The sequence below is a fragment of the Barbatula barbatula genome (genome assembly GCF_947034865.1).
Source record: "Barbatula barbatula genome assembly, chromosome: 18".
In the NCBI taxonomy this organism is placed as follows: domain Eukaryota; kingdom Metazoa; phylum Chordata; class Actinopteri; order Cypriniformes; family Nemacheilidae; genus Barbatula; species Barbatula barbatula.
Window position 1 is genome coordinate 19,090,491 of NC_136781.1, and position 14,213 is coordinate 19,104,703.

The following is a 14,213-nucleotide window of genomic DNA, read 5'->3' on the forward strand; positions in this document are numbered from 1 at the left end:
CTGACATTCTAACAGCTCAATTGGAGCATGTTAGTAATGATCAGTGTTCTTTGTCAAAACTGACATTCTCATCATCCACTGATGCTTTTTGTCACAAAATGCAGTTCTCAGCTCAGAAAGCTTGTTTCTGACATTCTAACAGCTCAATTAGAGCATTTCAGTAATGAACAGTGTTCTTTGTCAAAACTGACATTCTCATCATCCAATGAAGCACTTTGTCACAAAATGCATTTCTCAGCTCAGAAAGCTTGTTTCTGACATTCTAACAGCTCAATTGGAGCATTTTAGTAATGATCAGTGTTCTTTGTCAAAACTGACATTCTCATCATCCACTGATGAACTTTGTCACAAAATGCAGTTCTCAGCTCAGAAAGCTTGTTTCTGACATTCTAACAGCTCAATTAGAGCATTTTAGTAATGAACAGTGTTCTTTGTCAAAACTGACATTCTCATCATCCACTGAAGCACTTTGTCACAAAATGCATTTCTCAGCTCAGAAAGCTTGTTTATGACATTCTAACAGCTCAATTGGAGCATTTTAGTAATGATCAGTGTTCTTTGTCAAAACTGACATTCTCATCATCCACTGATGCTTTTTGTCACAAAATGCAGTTTTCAGCTCAGAAAGCTTGTTTCTGACATTCTAACAGCTCAATTGGAGCATTTCAGTAATGAACAGAGTTCTTTGTCAAAACTGACATTCTCATCATCCACAGATGAACTTTGTCACAAAATGCAGTTCTCAGCTCAGAAAGCTTGTTTCTGACATTCTAACAGCTCAATTAGAGCATTTTAGTAATGAACAGTGTTCTTTGTCAAAACTGACATTCTCATCATCCACTGATGCTTTTTGTCACAAAATGCAGTTTTCAGCTCAGAAAGCTTGTTTCTGACATTCTAACAGCTCAATTGGAGCATTTCAGTAATGAACAGAGTTCTTTGTCAAAACTGACATTCTCATCATCCACTGATGAACTATGTCACAAAATGCAGTTCTCAGCTCAGAAAGCTTGTTTCTGACATTCTAACAGCTTAATTGGAGCATTTTAGTGATGATCAGTGTTCTTTGTCAAAACTGACATTCTCATCATCCACTGATGCACTTTGTCACAAAATGCATTTCTCAGCTCAGAAAATTTGTTTCTGACATTCTAACAGCTCAATTGGAGCATTTCAGTAATGAACAGTGTTCTTTGTCAAAACTGACATTCTCATCATCCACTGATGCTTTTTGTCACAAAATGCAGTTCTCAGCTCAGAAAGCTTGTTTCTGACATTCTAACAGCTCAATTAGAGCATTTTAGTAATGAACAGTGTTCTTTGTCAAAACTGACATTCTCATCATCCACTGATGCACTTTGTCACAAAATGCAGTTTTATGCTCAGAAAGCTTGTTTCTGACATTCTAACAGCTCAATTGGAGCATTTTAGTAATGAACAGTGTTCTTTGTCAAAACTGACATTCTCATCATCCACTGATGAACTATGTCACAAAATGCAGTTCTCAGCTCAGAAAGCTTGTTTCTAACATTCTAACAGCTCAATTTGAGCATTTTAGTAATGAACAGTGTTCTTTGTCAAAACTGACATTCTCATCATCCACTGATGAACTATGTCACAAAATGCAGTTCTCAGCTCAGAAAGCTTGTTTCTGACATTCTAACAGCTCAATTGGAGCATTTTAGTAATGATCAGTGTTCTTTGTCAAAACTGACATTCTCATCATCCACTGATGCATTTTGTCACAAAATGCAGTTCTCAGCTCAGAAAGCTTGTTTCTGACATTCTAACAGCTCAATTGGAGTATTTCAGTAATGAACAGTGTTCTTTGTCAAAACTGACATTCTCATCATCCACTGATGAACTTTGTCACAAAATGCAGTTCTCAGCTCAGAAAGCTTGTTTCTGACATTCTAACAGCTCAATTAGAGCATTTTAGTAATGAACAGTGTTCTTTGTCAAAACTGACATTCTCATCATCCACTGAAGCACTTTGTCACAAAATGCAGTTCTCAGCTCAGAAAGCTTGTTTCTGACATTCTAACAGCTCAATTAGAGCATTTTAGTAATGAACAGTGTTCTTTGTCAAAACTGACATTCTCATCATCCACTGATGAACTATGTCACAAAATGCAGTTCTCAGCTCAGAAAGCTTGTTTCTAACATTCTAACAGCTCAATTAGAGCATTTTAGTAATGAACAGTGTTCTTTGTCAAAACTGACATTCTCATCATCCACTGATGAACTATGTCACAAAATGCAGTTCTCAGCTCAGAAAGCTTGTTTCTGACATTCTAACAGCTCAATTAGAGCATTTTAGTAATGAACAGTGTTCTTTGTCAAAACTGACATTCTCATCATCCACTGAAGCACTTTGTCACAAAATGCATTTCTCAGCTCAGAAAGCTTGTTTCTGACATTCTAACAGCTCAATCGGAGCATTTTAGTAATGATCAGTGTTCTTTGTCAAAACTGACATTCTCATCATCCACTGATGCTTTTTGTCACAAAATGCAGTTCTCAGCTCAGAAAGCTTGTTTCTGACATTCTAACAGCTCAATTAGAGCATTTTAGTAATGAACAGTGTTCTTTGTCAAAACTGACATTCTCATCATCCACTGATGAACTATGTCACAAAATGCAGTTCTCAGCTCAGAAAGCTTGTTTCTGACATTCTAACAGTTCAATTAGAGCATTTTAGTAATGAACAGTGTTCTTTGTCAAAAGTGACATTCTCATCATCCACTGATGCACTTTGTCACAAAATGCATTTCTCAGCTCAGAAAGCTTGTTTCTGACATTCTAACAGCTCAATTGGAGCATTTTAGTAATGATCAGTGTTCTTTGTCAAAACTGACATTCTCATCATCCACTGATGCTTTTTGTCACAAAATGCAGTTTTCAGCTCAGAAAGCTTGTTTCTGACATTCTAACAGCTCAATTGGAGCATTTCAGTAATGAACAGAGTTCTTTGTCAAAACTGACATTCTCATCATCCACTGATGAACTATGTCACAAAATGCGGTTCTCAGCTCAGAAAGCTTGTTTCTGACATTCTAACAGCTCAATTGGAGCATTTTAGTAATGAACAGTGTTCTTTGTCAAAACTGACATTCTCATCATCCACTGATGAACTATGTCACAAAATGCAGTTCTCAGCTCAGAAAGCTTGTTTCTAACATTCTAACAGCTCAATTAGAGCATTTTAGTAATGAACAGTGTTCTTTGTCAAAACTGACATTCTCATCATCCACTGATGAACTATGTCACAAAATGCAGTTCTCAGCTCAGAAAGCTTGTTTCTAACATTCTAACAGCTCAATTAGAGCATTTTAGTAATGAACAGTGTTCTTTGTCAAAACTGACATTCTCATCATCCACTGATGAACTATGTCACAAAATGCAGTTCTCAGCTCAGAAAGCTTGTTTCTGACATTCTAACAGCTCAATTAGAGCATTTTAGTAATGAACAGTGTTCTTTGTCAAAACTGACATTCTCATCATCCACTGAAGCACTTTGTCACAAAATGCATTTCTCAGCTCAGAAAGCTTGTTTCTGACATTCTAACAGCTCAATCGGAGCATTTTAGTAATGATCAGTGTTCTTTGTCAAAACTGACATTCTCATCATCCACTGATGCTTTTTGTCACAAAATGCAGTTCTCAGCTCAGAAAGCTTGTTTCTGACATTCTAACTGCTCAATTAGAGCATTTTAGTAATGAACAGTGTTCTTTGTCAAAACTGACATTCTCATCATCCACTGATGCACTTTGTCACAAAATGCAGTTTTATGCTCAGAAAGCTTGTTTCTGACATTCTAACAGCTCAATTGGAGCATTTTAGTAATGAACAGTGTTCTTTGTCAAAACTGACATTCTCATCATCCACTGATTCACTTTCTCACAAAATGCAGTTCTCAGCTCAGAAAGCTTGTTTCTGACATTCTAACAGCTCAATTGGAGCATTTTAGTAATGAACAGTGTTCTTTGTCAAAACTGACATTCTCATCATCCACTGATGAACTATGTCACAAAATGCAGTTCTCAGCTCAGAAAGCTTGTTTCTAACATTCTAAAAGCTCAATTATAGCATTTTAGTAATGAACAGTGTTCTTTGTCAAAACTGACATTCTCATCATCCACTGATGAACTATGTCACAAAATGCAGTTCTCAGCTCAGAAAGCTTGTTTCTGACATTCTAACAGCTCAATTAGAGCATTTTAGTAATGAACAGTGTTCTTTGTCAAAAGTGACATTCTCATCATCCACTGATGCACTTTGTCACAAAATGCATTTCTCAGCTCAGAAAGCTTGTTTCTGACATTCTAACAGCTCAATTGGAGCATTTTAGTAATGATCAGTGTTCTTTGTCAAAACTGACATTCTCATCATCCACTGATGCATTTTGTCACAAAATGCAGTTCTCAGCTCAGAAAGCTTGTTTCTGACATTCTAACAGCTCAATTAGAGCATTTTAGTAATGAACAGTGTTCTTTGTCAAAACTGACATTCTCATCATCCACTGATGAACTATGTCACAAAATGCAGTTCTCAGCTCAGAAAGCTTGTTTCTGACATTCTAACAGCTCAATTGGAGCATTTCAGTAATGAACAGTGTTCTTTGTCAAAACTGACATTCTCATCATCCACTGATGAACTTTGTCACAAAATGCAGTTCTCAGCTCAGAAAGCTTGTTTCTGACATTCTAACAGCTCAATTAGAGCATTTTAGTAATGAACAGTGTTCTTTGTCAAAACTGACATTCTCATCATCCACTGAAGCACTTTGTCACAAAATGCAGTTCTCAGCTCAGAAAGCTTGTTTCTGACATTCTAACAGCTCAATTAGAGCATTTTAATAATGAACAGTGTTCTTTGTCAAAACTGACATTCTCATCATCCACTGATGAACTATGTCACAAAATGCAGTTCTCAGCTCAGAAAGCTTGTTTCTAACATTCTAACAGCTCAATTAGAGCATTTTAGTAATGAACAGTGTTCTTTGTCAAAACTGACATTCTCATCATCCACTGATGAACTATGTCACAAAATGCAGTTCTCAGCTCAGAAAGCTTGTTTCTGACATTCTAACAGCTCAATTAGAGCATTTTAGTAATGAACAGTGTTCTTTGTCAAAACTGACATTCTCATCATCCACTGAAGCACTTTGTCACAAAATGCATTTCTCAGCTCAGAAAGCTTGTTTCTGACATTCTAACAGCTCAATCGGAGCATTTTAGTAATGATCAGTGTTCTTTGTCAAAACTGACATTCTCATCATCCACTGATGCTTTTTGTCACAAAATGCAGTTCTCAGCTCAGAAAGCTTGTTTCTGACATTCTAACAGCTCAATTAGAGCATTTTAGTAATGAACAGTGTTCTTTGTCAAAACTGACATTCTCATCATCCACTGATGAACTATGTCACAAAATGCAGTTCTCAGCTCAGAAAGCTTGTTTCTGACATTCTAACAGTTCAATTAGAGCATTTTAGTAATGAACAGTGTTCTTTGTCAAAAGTGACATTCTCATCATCCACTGATGCACTTTGTCACAAAAAGCATTTCTCAGCTCAGAAAGCTTGTTTCTGACATTCTAACAGCTCAATTGGAGCATTTTAGTAATGATCAGTGTTCTTTGTCAAAACTGACATTCTCATCATCCACTGATGCTTTTTGTCACAAAATGCAGTTTTCAGCTCAGAAAGCTTGTTTCTGACATTCTAACAGCTCAATTGGAGCATTTCAGTAATGAACAGAGTTCTTTGTCAAAACTGACATTCTCATCATCCACTGATGAACTATGTCACAAAATGCGGTTCTCAGCTCAGAAAGCTTGTTTCTGACATTCTAACAGCTCAATTGGAGCATTTTAGTAATGAACAGTGTTCTTTGTCAAAACTGACATTCTCATCATCCACTGATGAACTATGTCACAAAATGCAGTTCTCAGCTCAGAAAGCTTGTTTCTAACATTCTAACAGCTCAATTAGAGCATTTTAGTAATGACAGTGTTCTTTGTCAAAACTGACATTCTCATCATCCACTGATGAACTATGTCACAAAATGCAGTTCTCAGCTCAGAAAGCTTGTTTCTGACATTCTAACAGCTCAATTAGAGCATTTTAGTAATGAACAGTGTTCTTTGTCAAAACTGACAATTTCATCATCCACTGATGCACTTTGTCACAAAATGCATTTCTCAGCTCAGAAAGCTTGTTTCTGAAATTCTAACAGCTCAATTGGAGCATTTCAGTAATGAACAGTGTGTTCTTTGTCAAAACTGACATTCTCATCATCCACTGATGAACTATGTCACAAAATGCAGTTCTCAGCTCAGAAAGCTTGTTTATGACATTCTAACAGCTTAATTGGAGCATTTTAGTGATGATCAGTGTTCTTTGTCAAAACTGACATTCTCATCATCCACTGATGCACTTTGTCACAAAATGCATTTCTCAGCTCAGAAAATTTGTTTCTGACATTCTAACAGCTCAATTGGAGCATTTCAGTAATGAACAGTGTTCTTTGTCAAAACTGACATTCTCATCATCCACTGATGAACTATGTCACAAAATGCAGTTCTCAGCTCAGAAAGCTTGTTTCTGACATTCTAACAGCTCAATTGGAGCATGTTAGTAATGATCAGTGTTCTTTGTCAAAACTGACATTCTCATCATCCACTGATGCTTTTTGTCACAAAATGCAGTTCTCAGCTCAGAAAGCTTGTTTCTGACATTCTAACAGCTCAATTAGAGCATTTCAGTAATGAACAGTGTTCTTTGTCAAAACTGACATTCTCATCATCCAATGAAGCACTTTGTCACAAAATGCATTTCTCAGCTCAGAAAGCTTGTTTCTGACATTCTAACAGCTCAATTGGAGCATTTTAGTAATGATCAGTGTTCTTTGTCAAAACTGACATTCTCATCATCCACTGATGAACTTTGTCACAAAATGCAGTTCTCAGCTCAGAAAGCTTGTTTCTGACATTCTAACAGCTCAATTAGAGCATTTTAGTAATGAACAGTGTTCTTTGTCAAAACTGACATTCTCATCATCCACTGAAGCACTTTGTCACAAAATGCATTTCTCAGCTCAGAAAGCTTGTTTATGACATTCTAACAGCTCAATTGGAGCATTTTAGTAATGATCAGTGTTCTTTGTCAAAACTGACATTCTCATCATCCACTGATGCTTTTTGTCACAAAATGCAGTTTTCAGCTCAGAAAGCTTGTTTCTGACATTCTAACAGCTCAATTGGAGTATTTCAGTAATGAACAGAGTTCTTTGTCAAAACTGACATTCTCATCATCCACTGATGAACTTTGTCACAAAATGCAGTTCTCAGCTCAGAAAGCTTGTTTCTGACATTCTAACAGCTCAATTAGAGCATTTTAGTAATGAACAGTGTTCTTTGTCAAAACTGACATTCTCATCATCCACTGATGCTTTTTGTCACAAAATGCAGTTTTCAGCTCAGAAAGCTTGTTTCTGACATTCTAACAGCTCAATTGGAGCATTTCAGTAATGAACAGAGTTCTTTGTCAAAACTGACATTCTCATCATCCACTGATGAACTATGTCACAAAATGTGGTTCTCAGCTCAGAAAGCTTGTTTCTGACATTCTAACAGCTCAATTGGAGCATTTTAGTAATGAACAGTGTTCTTTGTCAAAACTGACATTCTCATCATCCACTGATGAACTATGTCACAAAATGCAGTTATCAGCTCAGAAAGCTTGTTTCTAACATTCTAACAGCTCAATTAGAGCATTTTAGTAATGAACAGTGTTCTTTGTCAAAACTGACATTCTCATCATCCACTGAAGCACTTTGTCACAAAATGCATTTCTCAGCTCAGAAAGCTTGTTTCTGACATTCTAACAGCTCAATCGGAGCATTTTAGTAATGATCAGTGTTCTTTGTCAAAACTGACATTCTCATCATCCACTGATGCTTTTTGTCACAAAATGCAGTTCTCAGCTCAGAAAGCTTGTTTCTGACATTCTAACAGCTCAATTAGAGCATTTTAGTAATGAACAGTGTTCTTTGTCAAAACTGACATTCTCATCATCCACTGATGAACTATGTCACAAAATGCAGTTCTCAGCTCAGAAAGCTTGTTTCTGACATTCTAACAGCTCAATTAGAGCATTTTATTAATGAACAGTGTTCTTTGTCAAAACTGACATTCTCATCATCCACTGATGCACTTTTTCACAAAATGCATTTCTCAGCTCAGAAAGCTTGTTTCTGACATTCTAACAGCTCAATTAGAGCATTTTAGTAATGAACAGTGTTCTTTGTCAAAACTGACATTCTCATCATCCACTGATGCACTTTGTCACAAAATGCAGTTTTATGCTCAGAAAGCTTGTTTCTGACATTCTAACAGCTCAATTGGAGCATTTTAGTAATGAACAGTGTTCTTTGTCAAAACTGACATTCTCATCATCCACTGATGAACTATGTCACAAAATGCAGTTCTCAGCTCAGAAAGCTTGTTTCTGACATTCTAACAGCTCAATTAGAGCATTTTAGAAATGAACAGTGTTCTTTGTCAAAACTGACATTCTCATCATCCACTGAAGCACTTTGTCACAAAATGCATTTCTCAGCTCAGAAAGCTTGTTTCTGACATTCTAACAGCTCAATCGGAGCATTTTAGTAATGATCAGTGTTCTTTGTCAAAACTGACATTCTCATCATCCACTGATGCTTTTTGTCACAAAATGCAGTTCTCAGCTCAGAAAGCTTGTTTCTGACATTCTAACAGCTCAATTAGAGCATTTTAGTAATGAACAGTGTTCTTTGTCAAAACTGACATTCTCATCATCCACTGATGCACTTTGTCACAAAATGCAGTTTTATGCTCAGAAAGCTTGTTTCTGACATTCTAACAGCTCAATTGGAGCATTTTAGTAATGACCAGTGTTCTTTGTCAAAACTGACATTCTCATCATCCACTGATTCACTTTCTCACAAAATGCAGTTCTCAGCTCAGAAAGCTTGTTTCTGACATTCTAACAGCTCAATTGGAGCATTTTAGTAATGAACAGTGTTCTTTGTCAAAACTGACATTCTCATCATCCACTGATGAACTATGTCACAAAATGCAGTTCTCAGCTCAGAAAGCTTGTTTCTAACATTCTAACAGCTCAATTAGAGCATTTTAGTAATGAACAGTGTTCTTTGTCAAAACTGACATTCTCATCATCCACTGATGAACTATGTCACAAAATGCAGTTCTCAGCTCAGAAAGCTTGTTTCTGACATTCTAACAGCTCAATTAGAGCATTTTAGTAATGAACAGTGTTCTTTGTCAAAAGTGACATTCTCATCATCCACTGATGCACTTTGTCACAACATGCATTTCTCAGCTCAGAAAGCTTGTTTCTGACATTCTAACAGCTCAATTGGAGCATTTTAGTAATGATCAGTGTTCTTTGTCAAAACTGACATTCTCATCATCCACTGATGAACTATGTCACAAAATGCAGTTCTCAGCTCAGAAAGCTTGTTTCTGACATTCTAACAGCTCAATTAGAGCATTTTAGTAATGAACAGTGTTCTTTGTCAAAAGTGACATTCTCATCATCCACTGATGCACTTTGTCACAAAATGCATTTCTCAGCTCAGAAAGCTTGTTTCTGACATTCTAACAGCTCAATTGGAGCATTTCAGTAATGAACAGTGTTCTTTGTCAAAACTGACATTCTCATCATCCACTGATGCTTTTTGTCACAAAATGCAGTTTTCAGCTCAGAAAGCTTGTTTCTGACATTCTAACAGCTCAATTGGAGCATTTCAGTAATGAACAGAGTTCTTTGTCAAAACTGACATTCTCATCATCCACTGATGAACTATGTCACAAAATGCGGTTCTCAGCTCAGAAAGCTTGTTTCTGACATTCTAACAGCTCAATTGGAGCATTTTAGTAATGAACAGTGTTCTTTGTCAAAACTGACATTCTCATCATCCACTGATGAACTATGTCACAAAATGCAGTTCTCAGCTCAGAAAGCTTGTTTCTAACATTCTAACAGCTCAATTAGAGCATTTTAGTAATGAACAGTGTTCTTTGTCAAAACTGACATTCTCATCATCCACTGATGAACTATGTCACAAAATGCAGTTCTCAGCTCAGAAAGCTTGTTTCTAACATTCTAACAGCTCAATTAGAGCATTTTAGTAATGAACAGTGTTCTTTGTCAAAACTGACATTCTCATCATCCACTGATGAACTATGTCACAAAATGCAGTTCTCAGCTCAGAAAGCTTGTTTCTGACATTCTAACAGCTCAATTAGAGCATTTTAGTAATGAACAGTGTTCTTTGTCAAAACTGACATTCTCATCATCCACTGAAGCACTTTGTCACAAAATGCATTTCTCAGCTCAGAAAGCTTGTTTCTGACATTCTAACAGCTCAATCGGAGCATTTTAGTAATGATCAGTGTTCTTTGTCAAAACTGACATTCTCATCATCCACTGATGCTTTTTGTCACAAAATGCAGTTCTCAGCTCAGAAAGCTTGTTTCTGACATTCTAACTGCTCAATTAGAGCATTTTAGTAATGAACAGTGTTCTTTGTCAAAACTGACATTCTCATCATCCACTGATGCACTTTGTCACAAAATGCAGTTTTATGCTCAGAAAGCTTGTTTCTGACATTCTAACAGCTCAATTGGAGCATTTTAGTAATGAACAGTGTTCTTTGTCAAAACTGACATTCTCATCATCCACTGATTCACTTTCTCACAAAATGCAGTTCTCAGCTCAGAAAGCTTGTTTCTGACATTCTAACAGCTCAATTGGAGCATTTTAGTAATGAACAGTGTTCTTTGTCAAAACTGACATTCTCATCATCCACTGATGAACTATGTCACAAAATGCAGTTCTCAGCTCAGAAAGCTTGTTTCTAACATTCTAAAAGCTCAATTATAGCATTTTAGTAATGAACAGTGTTCTTTGTCAAAACTGACATTCTCATCATCCACTGATGAACTATGTCACAAAATGCAGTTCTCAGCTCAGAAAGCTTGTTTCTGACATTCTAACAGCTCAATTAGAGCATTTTAGTAATGAACAGTGTTCTTTGTCAAAAGTGACATTCTCATCATCCACTGATGCACTTTGTCACAAAATGCATTTCTCAGCTCAGAAAGCTTGTTTCTGACATTCTAACAGCTCAATTGGAGCATTTTAGTAATGATCAGTGTTCTTTGTCAAAACTGACATTCTCATCATCCACTGATGCATTTTGTCACAAAATGCAGTTCTCAGCTCAGAAAGCTTGTTTCTGACATTCTAACAGCTCAATTAGAGCATTTTAGTAATGAACAGTGTTCTTTGTCAAAACTGACATTCTCATCATCCACTGATGAACTATGTCACAAAATGCAGTTCTCAGCTCAGAAAGCTTGTTTCTGACATTCTAACAGCTCAATTGGAGCATTTCAGTAATGAACAGTGTTCTTTGTCAAAACTGACATTCTCATCATCCACTGATGAACTTTGTCACAAAATGCAGTTCTCAGCTCAGAAAGCTTGTTTCTGACATTCTAACAGCTCAATTAGAGCATTTTAGTAATGAACAGTGTTCTTTGTCAAAACTGACATTCTCATCATCCACTGAAGCACTTTGTCACAAAATGCAGTTCTCAGCTCAGAAAGCTTGTTTCTGACATTCTAACAGCTCAATTAGAGCATTTTAATAATGAACAGTGTTCTTTGTCAAAACTGACATTCTCATCATCCACTGATGAACTATGTCACAAAATGCAGTTCTCAGCTCAGAAAGCTTGTTTCTAACATTCTAACAGCTCAATTAGAGCATTTTAGTAATGAACAGTGTTCTTTGTCAAAACTGACATTCTCATCATCCACTGATGAACTATGTCACAAAATGCAGTTCTCAGCTCAGAAAGCTTGTTTCTGACATTCTAACAGCTCAATTAGAGCATTTTAGTAATGAACAGTGTTCTTTGTCAAAACTGACATTCTCATCATCCACTGAAGCACTTTGTCACAAAATGCATTTCTCAGCTCAGAAAGCTTGTTTCTGACATTCTAACAGCTCAATCGGAGCATTTTAGTAATGATCAGTGTTCTTTGTCAAAACTGACATTCTCATCATCCACTGATGCTTTTTGTCACAAAATGCAGTTCTCAGCTCAGAAAGCTTGTTTCTGACATTCTAACAGCTCAATTAGAGCATTTTAGTAATGAACAGTGTTCTTTGTCAAAACTGACATTCTCATCATCCACTGATGAACTATGTCACAAAATGCAGTTCTCAGCTCAGAAAGCTTGTTTCTGACATTCTAACAGTTCAATTAGAGCATTTTAGTAATGAACAGTGTTCTTTGTCAAAAGTGACATTCTCATCATCCACTGATGCACTTTGTCACAAAAAGCATTTCTCAGCTCAGAAAGCTTGTTTCTGACATTCTAACAGCTCAATTGGAGCATTTTAGTAATGATCAGTGTTCTTTGTCAAAACTGACATTCTCATCATCCACTGATGCTTTTTGTCACAAAATGCAGTTTTCAGCTCAGAAAGCTTGTTTCTGACATTCTAACAGCTCAATTGGAGCATTTCAGTAATGAACAGAGTTCTTTGTCAAAACTGACATTCTCATCATCCACTGATGAACTATGTCACAAAATGCGGTTCTCAGCTCAGAAAGCTTGTTTCTGACATTCTAACAGCTCAATTGGAGCATTTTAGTAATGAACAGTGTTCTTTGTCAAAACTGACATTCTCATCATCCACTGATGAACTATGTCACAAAATGCAGTTCTCAGCTCAGAAAGCTTGTTTCTAACATTCTAACAGCTCAATTAGAGCATTTTAGTAATGACAGTGTTCTTTGTCAAAACTGACATTCTCATCATCCACTGATGAACTATGTCACAAAATGCAGTTCTCAGCTCAGAAAGCTTGTTTCTGACATTCTAACAGCTCAATTAGAGCATTTTAGTAATGAACAGTGTTCTTTGTCAAAACTGACAATTTCATCATCCACTGATGCACTTTGTCACAAAATGCATTTCTCAGCTCAGAAAGCTTGTTTCTGAAATTCTAACAGCTCAATTGGAGCATTTCAGTAATGAACAGTGTGTTCTTTGTCAAAACTGACATTCTCATCATCCACTGATGAACTATGTCACAAAATGCAGTTCTCAGCTCAGAAAGCTTGTTTATGACATTCTAACAGCTTAATTGGAGCATTTTAGTGATGATCAGTGTTCTTTGTCAAAACTGACATTCTCATCATCCACTGATGCACTTTGTCACAAAATGCATTTCTCAGCTCAGAAAATTTGTTTCTGACATTCTAACAGCTCAATTGGAGCATTTCAGTAATGAACAGTGTTCTTTGTCAAAACTGACATTCTCATCATCCACTGATGAACTATGTCACAAAATGCAGTTCTCAGCTCAGAAAGCTTGTTTCTGACATTCTAACAGCTCAATTGGAGCATGTTAGTAATGATCAGTGTTCTTTGTCAAAACTGACATTCTCATCATCCACTGATGCTTTTTGTCACAAAATGCAGTTCTCAGCTCAGAAAGCTTGTTTCTGACATTCTAACAGCTCAATTAGAGCATTTCAGTAATGAACAGTGTTCTTTGTCAAAACTGACATTCTCATCATCCAATGAAGCACTTTGTCACAAAATGCATTTCTCAGCTCAGAAAGCTTGTTTCTGACATTCTAACAGCTCAATTGGAGCATTTTAGTAATGATCAGTGTTCTTTGTCAAAACTGACATTCTCATCATCCACTGATGAACTTTGTCACAAAATGCAGTTCTCAGCTCAGAAAGCTTGTTTCTGACATTCTAACAGCTCAATTAGAGCATTTTAGTAATGAACAGTGTTCTTTGTCAAAACTGACATTCTCATCATCCACTGAAGCACTTTGTCACAAAATGCATTTCTCAGCTCAGAAAGCTTGTTTATGACATTCTAACAGCTCAATTGGAGCATTTTAGTAATGATCAGTGTTCTTTGTCAAAACTGACATTCTCATCATCCACTGATGCTTTTTGTCACAAAATGCAGTTTTCAGCTCAGAAAGCTTGTTTCTGACATTCTAACAGCTCAATTGGAGTATTTCAGTAATGAACAGAGTTCTTTGTCAAAACTGACATTCTCATCATCCACTGATGAACTTTGTCACAAAATGCAGTTCTCAGCTC